Raw genomic sequence first — 17,203 nt, 5'->3', positions numbered from 1 at the left:
AAACAATCTGCCTCCCATAATAGCCCAAAGGACCAACACTTTCCAGAGCATAACAGCTTACACATTCTTAAGAAGAAACAGATAACTAAACTCACATTATCTATTCAATGTTGATGATATAGAATATCATGCATTGCCTTTGACGAGAATCGAACCAAACACCTCTTATATACTAGTGAAGATGAATATCACTAGAATGTAATATTAAGTAGCAAAAGTGGTGGGTATTTTTAGTCTGAAGTGAAGCATATGGGTCTACTTATGGGCCGGGCCGGAGCGATGTTTTATTGGGCTTGGGCTTTGCGTCAGATCAAAATTTGAAACATAACAACTTCAGAAGAACCTTGTAACAGCCATAGCTGATGAACCATGGAAGCTGCAACCGTAACTTCACCGCCACTCTCCCTGCACCACCACTGCTTCCCGCCAAACACCCGCATCGCCGCCACAATCTCCAATAACTGTAATAACCACCTCCAAACCTTCAAGCGGAAAGCTTTCTCATCGCGCCAGAAACGAAAAACTCCCATTTTTGAAGAAAACGACGCCTTTCCGGACTCCTTGCCGCTCCACACGAAGAATCCACATGCCATTTACAAGGTCATATAGAGCTTCGCAAGGAGCAATAAGATCGAGAAGGCCCTCGCCATCTTGGACTACCTAGACCAGCAGGGCATTCCGGTTAACGCCACCACATTCTCCGCCCTCATCGCCGCTGCGTCCGTACAAGGTCGTTGGATCACGGCGAGCAAATCCACACGCATATTCGGATTAACGAGCTCGAAAACAATGACTTTATACGCACAAAGCTAGCGCATATGTACACTAGTTTTGGGTCAGTGGATGATGCACAGAAGCTGTTTGATGAAAGTCCTAGTAAGAGCGTGTATTCGTAGAATGCCTTGCTTAGAGGTACTGTCATTATCGGTGGGACGCGGTACCATGATGTTCTTGATACTTACTCGGAGATGAGGGCATTGGGGGTTGAGTTGAATGTGTATAGTTGCTCTAGTGTGATTAAGAGCTTTGCGGGTGCTTCGGCGCTTTCACAAGGTTTAAAGACACATGCCCTTTTGGTTAAGAATGGTTTCATTGATAGCGCCATTGTTCAGACGATTTTGGTTGATTTTCACTTTAAATGTGGCAAGATTAAGCTTGCCCACCGCGTGTTTGAAGAATTCAGTGATAGAGATGTTGTGTGGGGCGCCATGATTGTGGGTTTTGCGCATAGTCGGCGGCAAAGGGAAGCTTTTGAGTATGTTGGGATAATGGTAGATGAAGAAATAAGGCCAAATTCAGTTATATTGACTAGTATTCTTTCCGTGATTGGAGATGTTGGGGCTCGAAAGCTAGGGAGGGAGGTTCATGCTTTTGTGGTGAAGACGAAAAGCTATTCGAGGCAGATTTTCATTCAGTCTGGCTTGATAGATATGTATTCCAAGTGTGGAGACATGGATATGGGGAAGCTGGTGTTTTATCACTCAAAGGAGAGGAATACAATTTGTTGGACTGCTTTGATGTCGGGCTATGTTGCGAACGGGAGGCCTGAGCTGGCGTTGCAATCAGTCATATGGATGCAGCGGGAAGGGTTTAAGCCGGATTTGGTCACGGTTGCCACCATCCTTCCAGTTTGTGCGGAATTGAAGGATTTGAAACGAGGGAAGGAGATTCATGCTTACGCTGTGAAAAATTGTTTCTTGCCTAATGTATCTGTAATTTCTTCTAATGGTGATGTACTCAAAGTTTGGCAACTTTCAGTACTCCATAAGGCTATTTGATGGGATGGAGAAGAGAAATATTATTCTATGGACGGCCATGGTTGATTCCTATATTGACAACGGATGCCTCTACGAGGCACATAATCTGGTAAGGTCAATGCTCTTATCGAAGCATAGGCCAGATTCGGTTGCAATGTCTAGGACTTTGAATATTTGCAATGGCCTAAAGAATTTGAAGCTTGGAAAGGAAATTCATGGACAAATTTTGAAGAAGAATTTTGAGTCCATCCCTTTTGTTACTGCTGAAATAGTGAAAATGTATGGTAAATGTGGAGCTGTTGATCATGCAAAGTCAGTTTTCGGTGCAATCCCTGTCAAGGGTTCGATGACTTGGACTGCTATCATAGAGGCTTACGCATCCAACGACATGTATCGAGATGCTATCAATCTTTTCGATGAGATGAGATTGAAAAACTTCACTCCCAACCATTTCACTTTCCAATTGGTTCTATCTATTTGCGACCGAGCTGGATTTGTTGATGATGCTTGCTGTATCTTCCATTTGATGTCGCACGTGTACAAAGTTAAGGTGTCTGAGGAACAATATTCTCTAATCATTGGACTTCTTGAAGATTTAGAAACTGGAGTTCGTCTCTGTTGTAGCGCGGGATAATTGGACGTTCTTTCTTTCATGGATAAATTCAGTAAGCTCCTGAAACTTCTTTATGATTACGAGTTTTCACAGATGTATAGACCCATTGTATCTTCATGTACGAGTAAAATGGTTAATTTAAACTTACTTCAATGTGATATATTGTTTTCCAGTTGCAGTTTTATTACAACCTCCTTGAATTAAGAACTTGATTAGGAATCTCATCAATTGAATCGAAATAAAATTCCAATCCAAACTCAAATGTGGATTAACGGTTTTCTGTAGTTCCAAAAATCGGAAAATACTTTAAACTCAAATGTGACCAAGAATTTTTGTGGTTTGAGGATCCTCCTGATGTGATTATGGATGTATTAATTGAGGGGGGTTTTAAGGGCTAGTTTGGTATTGCCGTGCTTTGAAAAAAAACTGCTGTGAGAATAAGCGGCTGTGCTGTGAGAATAAGCGGCTGTGAAATAAATCAGCAGAGTGTTTGGTAAACTTTTTTGTAAAAGTGCTTTTGGAAAAAAAAAGCAGTCTGATAGTGGGTCTTTTTATTAAAGAAGCACTGTAGCTCCGTGTGCTTTGAAAAAAAACCAGTTTTCCAAAGCTGCAAATAGCAGCTTCAGCTTTTTCCCTTGATTTCAGCTTATTCTCATAGCAACTTCCAAAATAAGCCATATTTTTTCAGTTTACCAAACACTTAAAACCCTCACAGCTTTTTTTCATGGGTACTTTTTTTTAAGCACCTCACTCTCAAACCACCCCTAAGTGTTGCATTATTGTTCATTTGAGGATAGGTTTCTCTATTGTGCGCAATACTTCTTTTTCCTGCAACCGGGTTGAAATCTCAACAAGGTTTTTATCAAGGCGCATCATGCACACTATTCTTAGTTTGTTCGTATTCTGATTTGCTTAATGAATATCGTACCTTAAAAATAAAATTTAAAAAAAAAAAGCATGTACAGTTGGGCTGCAATATTATGAACCAAAGTACTTCCGACAACGGTGAAATAAGCTCAAAGTATCGAAAACTTTCTTATAAAAATAAAAATAAAATTACAATAACTGAAAAAAATAGTAACTTAATTACTGAGAATCACACCAGTGAAGCTCAAAAAGGTGATTAGTGGATCCATCATCAAGGGGATTTAAAAAGACATAAATATGTGATCCGTCACAGACTCCATAATCAACAAGCAAAACTCCGTCTACATCATCATTCATGAGACGGCTACAATGACGATTATCGCTATGAGTGTCGAGAATCAAGATCAGACGGTCGTAAGGGAGCTTCTGCTGGGCTTCAATTTCCCTTTTCAGGTCTGCAACCGTGGCCTCGTTTCCGACTTGAACATAGAAGAAAGTTCCTGTCAAATTCTCCACCACCACCTTCATTCTAATGTCGAAGTTTATTGTTAATTAAGACAAATTAAGGTCGCTTTTTTTTCGGTTACAAAATTAAGCTCAGTTTATCTACGCAATATTCATGCAGAAGAGAGGTGGTCACGTATGCTGCATTCTCGGCAGTTTGTTACATGCACATGCTGATATGATGATGGGTTAGCTAGGCTGATTAATTAGAGTTTTCGGGAGCGAAAGTTGCCGGAGCTCGGGACAGGAGAGTTACCAAGGGCTCTCCAACAATCAAGATAGTGGAATATTGTGTTACCTACAAAAAGAGATGAGATGTCGAATGTTTATACTTTTCGTAGTGAGTTTGATTTAGGAGAGTTGATAACAATTTATGAATGTATTGTGAAAGAAGACGTGGTCCATTAATATACTTAACCCCCTTGATTTGAGGTAAATAAAACTTGATAATTAAGGAAAGAAAAAGTCCAGTTAGTAAGTATTAAAACAGATTATAAAAATTGCTTCCAAATTAAAAAAAATTAGGAAGTTTAACAAAAACAAATTAGGAAATATGTGAATGTATAATTCTTCCTGATTACTAAACAAATTGTTTGGCTTCTCTCCTAAACAACAGAAGGCAAATGTAGATGCGCAAAAAATAAAAGAAAAGAAAAACAAGGCAATTAAGCAAATGTGTTGCGGTCAATGCATAATATATTGTACCAATCGAAAAGAGGTAGATGGCTTCATTCCCAAAATTAATGACATCAATTGACAATTGATCATCTTCCCAACGAACGTCGGGGACAAGATTGTGCACTTGCTTTTGAATTGGATCTCAGTAAGGCCTATGATCAGGTGAAATGGATTTTTCTAGAGGCTATGTTGACTAAGTTGGGTTCTGCTACACAATCAATTGCGGTGGTGATCATGTGTGTGAAGTCAGTCTCTTACTCCTTTTTTGATAAATGGGGAAGCACAAGGCTATGTGGTTCCGTCCCGAGGACTTCGGCAAGGTGATCCGCTATCTCCATACTTATTCTTTCTTTGTATTGAAGGTTTGTCGATGCTCATTGCTAGGAAGGAGTAAACTGAATACTTAGGGCTAGTTTGGTATTGCTGTGCTTTGAAAAAAAAGTTGCTTCTGCTGTGCTGTGAGAATAAGCGGCTGTGAAATAAAGTTGTAGAGTGTTTGGTAAACTTTTTTGTAAAAATACTTTTGAAAAAAAAAGGCAGTATTATAGTGTTTGGTAAACTTTTATGTAAAACAGATGTGAAAAAAAGCCGGTTTTTCAAAGCTTTGTTTTGCAGCTTCTTGTTTTTGGTTTTTTTTTTTCACCCAAAACTGTGAAAAATAAGCTGAAGCTAAATGTTTACCAAACACAAAAAAGCTCCCAGCTTTTTTTTATACCAGCTTTTTTCAGAATCACCTCAGTACCAAACCAGGCCTTAGCGCAATTCGGATTTATGAAGGAACACCAAGTATTCATCACTTATTATTTGCGAACGATAGTTTATTATTTGGTAAAGCTAATCTGGAAGAGTGTGTAGTGATACAAAATATCTTGGATGTGTTCTCTCAAGCGTTAGGGCAAGAAATAAACTTTGGAAAGAGTAGCACTGCATTCAATGCTAATGTGCTAATGTGTTCTCTCAAGGTTTATTGTTGTTTGGATAGATTTTGTTGTTTATTTTGGAAGAGTGGCATCATGTTCAACACATTGAAACCCGAACCATTTATAGAGCTTCTCGTGAGAAGCAACCTTGTCTTCAGGTTGGTAGAACACTAGGCTGAGAAGTGTCCCTTCCTTGGCAATAGTCGATCAAGTGCAGAAGTCAACAACACATTTGACACGACCACCACATCTATTCTACTCGCTCGACCGAGCTCAGTCTCGAGTTGGCACGTCCGCATTCACTAGAAGGACATAGTTAGCTCATAGTTACTTGGTATGCGCACCACATAGACTTTGGAATCTTAGGGTCAACATCTTGGCACGCTCAATGGGACCAAGTGCAAAAAAAACTACGAAGTTCATATGATATTTCAATATTCTAGTCCAGCCTTATTCGACTGATTAGACAAGCCCCGAATTCAACATGAGACCAAAAAGTGATGCACATAAAGAGAGCGTGAAATGAAAGGGAAAGCTCGTAGCACCCTACAAGAACAAAGGATAAAAGAAGATAGAGCCCGATTTAATGTGTGGCTAAATGAGCAAACATTTCCTTTTGTTCTTAGGTTCAAATCAGTTCCATTTGAACTGTGGTTGGATCAAAAGACTGGGGGGGACATTTTTCGCTCAACCACAATAAAGCTTCGACCTAAGAAAAGTCAATTTGGCCAAAGAAAAAGTTCAAATACCTATTCGCTCCGCTGAAACAGCGGCCTAGAAGAGAAAGCTATAAGCCACTTATTTTTTTGGTCAAGACTGAAAATTTGATTGGCTTAGAAGAAAACGTTTTCGATTATTTTCCAGAGGAATTTTACAATAATAAACAAGGCCGAAACACGACCTCAAATGCAAAAATCATGTCAATGGATATGGTCATTAAAGATAAAGATGATCTCATTCGGTTGAGTTGTTTGAATTAAAAATCAAAATTGGTTAAGTGATTGTTAAATCCCACCCCTGAATTTATATGTAATTTTATAATTTCCCAAAGTTTTATTGAATTTATCATTTTGGTCCCCTAACTTGACTAAATCTGGACCCTTTATCCAAATTCCTAAACTCCCTCAAACTGCCACGTGGCAGCACTCTAACAAACCTCATCTTTCTCTCTCTCCTCCCTTTCTCTTCTCTTTTCCCTTCTCTCCCTGAATCCCTCTGCACTCACTCCCGTCTCTCTTTCCCTCAACTGAAAACATTTTCTCTCAATTCTCCATGCACTCTCACTCTCTCCCTAGCACCGAAAGAGAGAACCCTCACTACCACCCAAATTTCTTCACAAACGAACTGCAAACCTGGATTTTCGAGGTCAATGGGACTCAAGGAACCTGATGATGAACTTGCATACGCCATTGGTGCACTGTGAGGTGCAGTTCCATTAAATTTGAGAGCTCTAAGCTCTAACCTTAAAATCAAGTAAGTTTCTTCATTATTTCTTGAATCTTAGTTGTCCATCTTGTTAGGATGAGTTTCTGTTGTTTTGAACATAAATTTGAGGGTTCTAATCTTTATAATTCATTTGAGCATGCATGTTTATCCCCGGTAACGAATTCTGGCAATCACCGTTGAGTTCTAAGTCGGCGATGAGTCTGCAATGCCTCTAATCTTCCTCTATCTCGACATTTATAAATATGAGAAGGTTTTGGTTCACTAATCCAACTCTAACTCATGCATGCTTTCTCATCTCTGTTTCCAGTCCCCGACAAGAGAAGAAGGACAAACTCCGGCGAGTTCGAGGTTCATCTCTTCCCTAAACCTGCTGCAGTGCATCTAGGTGAGTTCTTATGTTTATTTGTGAGGTTTTAGAACCCTTTATTCAAGTCCTAACCCCTGCCATCCTATGTGCATGCATGTCTGGTTCCGACGACGAACTTCGACGAGTTCATGGGTATGTGTTGTGCTGGGTGTGTATGCGTGTACAGTGTGTGTGTGTGTGTGTGTGTGTGTGTGTGTGTGTGTGTGGGTGTGTACGTGTATGGTGAGTGCGTGTGAGTGTGTATGGTGCACGTGTGTATGTGTGTGTGTGCCCGTGTAAGTGTATATGTGTATGTATGGTGTGGCTGTGTGCGTATGTGAGTGCATGCATGCTGTGCATGTGTGTATGTGTGTTGTGTGGGTTTGGGCTCAAGCCCAAACCACCCCCTTTTGTTCCTAAACTATTTAAGCCCAAAATCTTTAAGAACCCAACCCACATGCTAAAATCCCAGCTCATTTGATTGGCTTTGGTTGTTGGATTAAGTCCAATAACTTTATTGGTACCCGGCCCAAACTTTGGGTTGTAATAATTAAACTCTTAAGCCAATTATTTAAACCTAATCTTATTGGTGTTTAGGTGCAACTGTGGGAGGTGATCCAATCCATACTAATTCAAGTGGCTCTCCAATATTGGAATACATAGTGAGTGGACCCCTTCTAAAATTATATGACTTTATGGTTTAATTGCATAAATGAATTGCATGTCGTACGAGTTTATGAATTGATTTTATGTTAAGCATATTTATTGAATATGTTGATTTTCGTCTCGTGTTTTTGGTGAGGAATTAATTGTTAGCCTATATTGAACTGTGGTTTGAGATATCGTATTTTCTATAAAAACCATGAAATGGTAGACTATTTGATGAATGACGATAGGATGCTAGAACATGTTTTAGAAACCCCTCTTTATAGTATAGACGATGGATGACTTTATACTATGAAGTGGTTATTTATGAGAGGCGTAACTATTTGTGTGTACCTAGTGGACACTATGTCGCATGGGGCGAGGATCTGGTGTTGGCAAATAGGCCGGGAGAAATAATCCCTAGCTATGGGCTGAGGGACACGGAGCAGGCATTGGGCCGGGAGTTGGTAATCTCTGGCTACGGGCGCAAAGACCACGGTGCTGGCATAGGGCTATGAGCTTTATTTATTCAGTGATCTTACTGGCAGCACACCGTGTTTACGAGATGATACACGCGATGATTTATATGATGTTTTTCCGCGTTATACCTATTAAGATGTTTTATGGCAGGCTAAAGTTTCAGAAAACCTGTCATTTATTATGCTAGTAGTTTTCATTATATATAAACTATAGGGGTTAGTATGTTTATAACTGTTTTCGTATTATGTATATATATATATATATATGAACGTGGTCCACTCACCCTTGTTTTGCTCCCCCTTTCAGGATTTAGAATTCGAGGCATACAATCTCAACGTCAACGCTTTCACATTGGCATATTCGAGTCCTCTCGGAGTAGGACCTAGATCCTCTAATTTATTCAATTTTATATTAATTCTTTTAGAACTCTAGTTAGTTGTATGCTCTGAACACATTCCTAAATTATTAACTCATTGTATTTTAAATTCATAACCCTTATTTATTTCATATTCTTAGCTTTGGTATCAATTAATGGCTTTCGTCACCCTCGGGTGTCGGCCAGCACGTGCCTATCCTGGTATTCAAGGAATATCGGGATCAGGGCGTGTCAGTGATTTAGCTCGGGAGGCATAATAACTTGGCCTATTTTGCAGCCAAATATCAAGAATATTTGTCGAAGGCCATTGTGATTTCATTCCAAACTTGAAACAAAATCGGGTTGGTGATAGTTATACGAAAAACAATATGTGTGGAATAAAACATCATTGACCTTCTCGTCATTATGCTTCGCCACTTTTATTTTCATTTGTTGGGGAAAAATAATATTTTTATTTCCTCAACCATTCAGTAGTACAAGCTGATACTGGAGGAAATAAGGAGTGGAGAGAAAAAGAGAGGATGATATTGAGCATTCGGTGGGAATGTGGGAAGGTAATGTAGGGCCCCTCTTACCTAATTGGCCCACGTGACCGACCTGAGATATTTGGAATTTTTTCGGTGGAATTGAAAGCATGGTAGGCACACGTAAATTGCTTGGCCATGGGCGTTGCATTTGTTTTACTTGCCGTTGCGATTTACAAATTGGGCCCATAATTCATGACTATTTTTTTAGTCGACTGTAAGACGGAAGTCGAGGGTTATAGTTTGTGTAAATTTTATTGGCTGGGGAATATTGTTTGAGTCGAGAAAGTTTCAACGAGCTCGGTTGAAAAAATTTAATTTCCCTTGCCATTCAGCTTATGTACCAAAGCTCAAGAAAATTGGGAAGCAATGTTTGGATCCAATACAGCATCGTCGACTTGTGAAGTCAAGGTCATTAAATGAATAGAATTTTAGGCCGTTGCATGAGTAAAATATTAAGGTGATTTTCAATTATTTTATAATAGTGTTTGGGCCCAAAATATTGGTGTGGGCCGAGCTAGGAGTTATTCTCGGCCCGGCAATATGTTTCTAGAATCATCGCGAATTTTAGCTATTATGGGCCGCTTGGTTAAGTTCCTCCGAGTCCTAGTATGAGGCGGATTGATGGGAAAGTCCACGACCAACCTTTCAATCCAAAACCCAGGACAAGAAGACTCGTCACAGGCACATAATCCTCCTATTGCCGTAACGCCTGAGGCCACAAGTGTGACACACTGAGAAAATGAAGTTGGCCTCGGCAGCCAGCCCCTCAATGCAGAAACCCCTAACAGAACCAAGGGCGTTTCAATAAAAGATTGCGATGAGAATGGTGGTGAAGGTTCTGATCCACCGACTAGATCTTTTCTTCAGAAAAGACTAGAAGAGCAATCTCATATTTTCAGTCGAGAAGTAAGAAGCATACTTGAAGTAATACGCAATAATGGTGAGACACATAACAAAATACTCGAATTGTTGGTTAGTAAAGTTTACGATAGCGGACCCACCGATCGTTCCCGACAACTTCCACCTAAGGGTAATCCAGTATCAACGCTACAGGCCGAGACAAAATCTGCTCGAGTCAAAATGATCGATTTGGAAAAAAGAGAAGGATCAAGCAGCAAATCAGACGGATCCGACCAGAGAGAAGAAACAGCACATGTTGATGTGATCGAGGTCCAAAGAATGATCGATTCGGCCTTGAAAAAGGGGTCGAAGTTCCCAAAGTTCATCCATCCATACCTAGCTTATGTAAAAGTTCAAATATCCTAAAGGTTTTAAAATTCCAGATTTCATCCTTTTTGCTGGCGAATTGTCCTTGTCTTCGTTAGAACATGTGGCTCGGTTCACTGCACAATGCGGAGATGTTAATAGTGACTTCCATATATTACAACTATTCAACTTCTCACTAACAGGTTCAGCATTTGCTTGGTACATAAATCTCCCGCCCAATTCCATCCAAAGTTGGGAGGAACTGGTCAAAAAGTTCCATGAACAATTCTACCGGCCGGGGATGGAAATGTTAGTTTCATCACTGGCTAGGATGGCTCAAGCATCTAATGAGTCGCCAATGGAATACTTAACGAGGTTCAAGTCGGCCAGAAATTGGTGCCGAGTACCTCTCCCTGAAGTTGAATTCGTCAAAATCACTCTGAACGGCCTGGATATGAAAGGCAATGATTGTACAAACTGGGGTAAACTTCCGAGATATGTAAGAACTAGCCCATCATGTCGAGCAATATGATTATTTCCTCCGACAAGAAAAGATCTTGAAGTCCTCATTCCAGGGAACGACTTACAAGAATCCCACGGTTAGCTATGTATCGACCGAAGACGAGGACTCGCAATACGTCAGTATGGACACGGGCAAGATAATGATAAATGAATCATACATATACAAGGCATTGGCTCAAATTAATTCCAAGGATGCCAAAACCTGCTCGGCCTCTGAAGAGACAATTAAAACATCAAAAGTTTACACTTTTGATATCACCAAGGCCGATGCAATTTTTGACCAGTTGTTGCTGGCAAAGATCATCAAACTTTGCCCAGGACATAACATTCCTAAGGCCGAAGAGCTGAAAGGCAACACATATTGTAAGTACCATAACTTGAATAAGCATACCACAAATAATTGCATCGTATTCCATGATGCTATTCAAAGTAGGATTGATAAAGGCAAGCTAAAATTTCCTGAAAAACAGATGATTGTCGACGTTGACTCCTTCCCTTCAATGACAGTTGGCATGGTAGATGCTTATTTTCCTAAGACCAAAGGGAAGAGAAAGGTCAAGTTTGTTCCAATACAACATGTCCCAAAGCAGAACTCTCGGCCGCGACTCAAGATTGATCTATTTTCAAATGAACCACCTACAAAGTTTTCGGGACCGCCATAGTCGAATCTATGTCAAACTCTAGTGCAAAAGAAACTTATGGACCGATAGTTTTGTGCAGCTGTTGTAAAACACGCGTCATCCTAACTGAATCAAAGGAGAAACCACCTCAGGCTTCAACACCACAGCAACCATCCACGACCGCGGCAACACCTCCAAAGGTACTCAGCGCAGGCCAATGCCATAAGGTGTTTGATAGGCTCGGCCCTCAAATACGATAGCCCAACCTCAGCTAGACGGCGTCTTAATTTTGACGCGCCGTTTTATAATGAGGAGTATTACTCGTATAACTCCAACAGCTCGAGTTCATAAGCGAATCAAAAAACCTTCAAGCCACCTGAGCCACGCGACTAACGTTGGTATAGTTACAATTCTCCTACAGGCATGTATACTGCATTATCCAAATCTAAGAAACGTCGCCACCAGCGAATAGACTGCATGGCTCGATGACAGGCAACACAGGCTACTTCAGCTACTAAATGGTAGCCGAAAGAAGCAACAGGAAGTGGAGATGATCGATAACCCACGACAATCATGGCCGAATTACTTCAAAGAAAAAAGGTAATTGATTGTGACTTTGAAACCATCATTGAAAAGTCCAAGAAGCACATCAAACTCCTCATTCAGCCCAGGAAAATGAAAGCTCATTTCGAGCATTTCAGAAAAGAAGCCGAAAGCAAGCTTCCCCATTTACCCCCACAAGAGCCGTTAATAAGAGTCTGACATAATCTACATCATCCATTCCTTAAAAAATCCTTGGAGTACATGCGAGAATTTCACAAGAAACATTCTGTTAATGACTTGTACGGCCTACCCAAGGCGTGTCAAGAAGCCCTCGACCTGGCACTAAGTTGCCCTGATGCTGAATAGATTATCCAGAAAACCATTGATCCTGCAATTAAGGCCAGGTTCTAACACATACGTGAAGCTCGGGTCCTCAGCTTTGAGGTCAACCCGTACACAGACTTAGACACTGTTGATCTCATTTTTTCTTTTGAAGACCTTCAGTATTTACAACATCAGTTCGAAGTTTTCTTAGCTGTATCTCTTTTCGGCATTACGGCCAATGAGAATGATCGTGTGGCGTGTTTGGATGCCTACCTAGACACAAGGGACGCCCGAATTTCCTATGAAGAATAAGCCCGTAAAACACTGCAGGGACAAAATCAAACCCCGTAACGAACAAACTCGAGGATGACAGGCAGAATGAAACAGGTTCAGTTGACATACCACAAAAGCACGTACCCGATTAGGTGAAAAATGATCAAGTCGAGGATGCTCCAAAGCATGATACCACACTCGATAACCAGGAGAACGACGACCAAGACCCGATGGGTCCTTCAGTCCTAAAAAATATGGAAATCATCAAGGTCCATGTCCTACCTGCTGAATTTCAACCAACCATACACCAACCAGATTCCTCGGATGGGGACATGGTTGCCAAGGAAGCAACACAAGTTGATTTCATCGCCACCGAAGAAGATGAGCAAGCGAGTAAAGCCGACAAACTTAAAGCAGCTTTGGCCGTACTATTTCCCCACTCTTCTTCAGTTAATCTTTAACATTTGAGGCTATTGTATGTCACGGCTCACATTGAAGGTTATCTAATATCCAAAATCTTCATCAATTATGAGACTACGGTTAATATCATACCCGTATCCGTCATGAAGGAATTATGACTATCTAATGACGAACTCATTCCATCAGGAATAACCATGAGCAGCTTTGTCAGCGACAAGTCTCAAACCAAATGAGTGCTTCCTTTGGAGGTAAGCATTGCAGGTTGCAATCACATAACCGCATTCTTTATCGTCGACTCCAAGACTGAGTATAATGCATTGCTCGGTCAGGATTGGATCCATCAAACAAATTGCATTTACTCTTCATTATATCAGGTTCTTATCTTTTGGGATGTCAAATCAGTTGTGGTTCATCCGGCCGACAATCAGCCTTTTGAAACCAATATGATTCAGGCACAGTATTACGATGATCACGTCGGCTATATTGCTCTACAAAGTTTGAACGAGGAAGGACGGTCGACTCGAATTTCAATACAGAAAGCAATCAAGGCAGGCACCGAGATTGTCCATCAAGAATCAGTGAGACTTGGGTTGGCTAATCTGATCGCAGACATTGATGTCTAAAGACGACCATGACAGACGCTGGGCCGCGGTTTCATCTACCATGGAATGACTGCTAGCCCATTGGTATGCTATTTCTAAGCAACCAAATTTGGGCATAAACTTACTCAAATTTTTTGCCGAATGAGACAACGGCCTAGTACTTTCACTAGACAAAGTTTAGGCTGCACCAGCCGAGCTCGATGATAGTCAACCTCAAGTCAATGATCCTTTAGAGGAAATAAATGTTGGAATGGCCGAAGACCCACAACCTTTGTTCATTAGTGCTTTGTTACCCCAACATGTAAAAACCAAGCTTTGTAATTTGCTCAGAGAATTTAAGGATTATTTTACTTGGAGCTACCATGAGATGCCTGATTTAAATCAAACACTAGTTGAACATGAATTACGCATCAAACCTGGGTGTAAACCATTCCGCCAACCACCTCGATGATTCTCAGCCGAAGTACAACTCGGCATAAAAGACAAACTAGTTCGACTTTTAAAAGCTGGGTTTATTCGTACAGCTCGATCGGTCTTGGCAAACATTGTCCCAGTTTTAAAGAAAAATGGTGCTTTGTGTATCTGTATTGATTTTCGAAATTTAAACCTAGCAACTCCTAAAGATAGGTATCCAATGCCAATTTCAGATTTATTAATCAACGTGGCAGCAAACCACGAGATCTTATCCTTTATGGATGGACATGCTAGTTATAACCAGATTTTCATCATCAAGACTGATGTCCATAAGATCGTTTTTCATTGCCTGGGGGCACTCGGCACATACAAATGGGTCATCATGCCATTCAGCCTTACGAATGCAAGTGCCACATGCCAATGAGCCAAGAATACTATTTTCCATGATTTAATTGGTACCACCGTCGAAGTCTACATTGACGATGTTGTAATCAAATCACAACGTCGGCAGACACATTTGGATGATCTCCGTCAGGCTTTCCTGCGTATGCACCAACACAACCTTAAAATGAATCCCGCCAAATGTGCTTTCGGCGTATCAGCCGGTAATTTTTTAGGACTCCTTGTACATCATCGTGGTATTGAGGTAGATGAAAATAAGACCCGAGCAATCGCTCCACCCCCAATAACTAAGAAACAACTACAGTCGTTGCTTGGCAAAATTAACTTTCTCCGTCGATTAATTGCCAATTCGACGGGAAAAATGAAAGCCTTCTCCACACTCTTGAAACTTAAGGATTTTGACATCTTCGAATGACGTGCAGAACAACAAAAGGCGTTTACACATATCAAGGTCTCCCTCATGACTCCACCCGTCCTGGTCCCACCGCGACGTGGCAGACCTCTCAAGTTGTACATCTCAGTGGCCAAAGAATCCATCAGATGTCTTCTTGCACAAGACAATGATGTTGGGTAAGAACAACCCATTTTTTATCTTAGCCGAAATCTAAACCCATCGAAGCCGATAGTAAAAGGCCGAATCGAAAAGTGGACAATGGCACTATTTTAATTCAGTTTGCAATATGTGCCCCAGAAAGCTGTCAAAGACCAAGCATTGGCCGATTTCTTTGCCTAACATCCCTCACCATACGATTTTGGGGGCAATGACGTTGAAATCGACATGGTGGAAACACGTGATAATTACTAAACGATGTACTTTGATGGCTCTAGTACTTCAGTCTTAGTTGGTGTTGGGATCATTATTCAATCCCTAAATCACAGCCACTGGTATTTTTCTCTCAAGCTCGATTTCGATTGTATGAATAATTAGGCTGAATATGAAGCCTTTAACATCGGCCTTGGTGTCCTACACGATTTACGGGCAACTCGTGTCCTTATTCTCGGTGATTCCGAACTTGTGATTAACCAACTTAATGGGACTTTTCATTGCATGAGTTGTACTCTGGCGCCCTATCACATGGTTGCCAGCTATTTGGCCGAGTATTTTGACAACGTTACTTTCAAACACATTTCACGAGTTTGAAACACTGACACAGATGAATTAGCTCAAATATCCTTCGGAGCACAACTCCTATGGGGCAAACTAGGCCCAGAAATACTTATGTCACGATGAGCACACTCGGCCTTGGTTAATTAGCAAGTTCTCCAACACGATGGCCTTGGTTAATCAGCAAGTTCTCCAACACGATTCCGTGATCTGTACATGAGTCATGTCCTTACCTTCGTTATTAGAGCGGAAGAACCCTATAGAGCTTTGCGCAGTCGAGGCAATGCCAGATGACTGGAGAAAGTCAATTATACGATATCTTGACAATCCCAATGGCAAACATGATTGTAAGACAAAGGTTCGTGCCACGAACTATGTAACATACCAAAATGAATTGTACCGAATGGGTGAGGACAATCTATTAATGTTATACGTCGGCCCTCAGGAGGCTGCTCAAGTAATCATAAAGGTCCATGAAGGAATTTGAGGAGCTCATCAGTCCAAACGAAAGATGCAATGATTGCTTCGTCGACACGATTATTTCTGGCTGAGTATATTGAAGGATTGTATTGAGTTCGCACGAGGATGTGTACAATGTCAAATTCATAGGCCTATACAGAGAGTCTCGGCCGAATCAGTCCATTTGGTCAACAAACCATGGTCGTTCAGAGGATGGGCCATGAATGTAATCGGCAAAATTGCACCATATTCTAGGTCATCAAAGAATGTGTGGATACTCATCGCGACGGATTACTTCACCAAATGGGTCGAAACCAAGTCATATGTCGAGTCAAAGTCTAAAGAAGTCTGTAATTTTGTAAAAGAAAACATCGTGACTAGATTTACCGTACCAGAAATAATCATAACAGATAATGGAACGATCTTTATATCCAACAGGTTTAAGGAGTATACGGCAAATCTAAAAATTCGACTCGAGTAGTCTACGCCATATTACTCGCACGCGAATGGACAGGCCGAAGCAAGTAATAAGGTTTTTATCGATATTCTCGAAAAAAATGGTAAAAGAGAGGCTCGGTATGTGGCATTTAAGGTTAAACGATACGTTATAGGCTTATCGAACTTCATTCCGATCAGCCATCGGAACGACTCTATACATTTTAACCTATAGACATGACGCGATGTTACCGGTCGAGCTAAGTATAAACTCATTGTGAGTGATTGAACAAAGTAGTTTGTTCAGTCCCGAGTACAGTCAAGCCATGAGACAAAAGTTAGAAAACTTAGAAGAAATTCTATTTGACGCTTATAATTTATTAGTGGCACAGAAGAAGATTGTCGAGCGAGCCTATAATCAACGAGTCAGACAAACAACATTCGGAGGGGGAGAGTTGGTTTGGCAAACTGTGCTACCCGTGGGGATTAAAGACCCCAGGTTCGACAATGGTCATCGAATTGGGAATGGGGTATACCACCTTAAGGATTAGACTAGTTTAATTCACAAATTGCCCATCAACGGGAAATTTTTAAAGAAATATTATCCAATCACTTGGGAGACGCGAGAATAAAAGATCATTTCATTAATTTTGCAAAAGTGCGTACAAGTGAAGTTACAAAAGATTCCTAAGGCCAAAATCCTAAGGGGTTGAAGGAAT

General features: G+C 40.8%; 1 pseudogene; it reads left to right on the top strand.

The window, feature by feature from the left end:
• The first annotated feature begins 250 nt into the window (after positions 1-250).
• LOC126634425 (pentatricopeptide repeat-containing protein At1g71460, chloroplastic-like) lies at positions 251-2,542 on the top strand (annotated as a pseudogene).
• Positions 2,543-17,203: the final 14,661 nt, after the last annotated feature.

Source organism: Malus sylvestris, chromosome 2 (assembly GCF_916048215.2).
Source record: "Malus sylvestris chromosome 2, drMalSylv7.2, whole genome shotgun sequence".
Taxonomy (NCBI): Eukaryota; Viridiplantae; Streptophyta; class Magnoliopsida; order Rosales; family Rosaceae; genus Malus; species Malus sylvestris.
The sequence above is the reverse complement of the archived record's forward strand: the minus strand, read 5'-3'. Positions and strand labels throughout refer to the sequence as shown.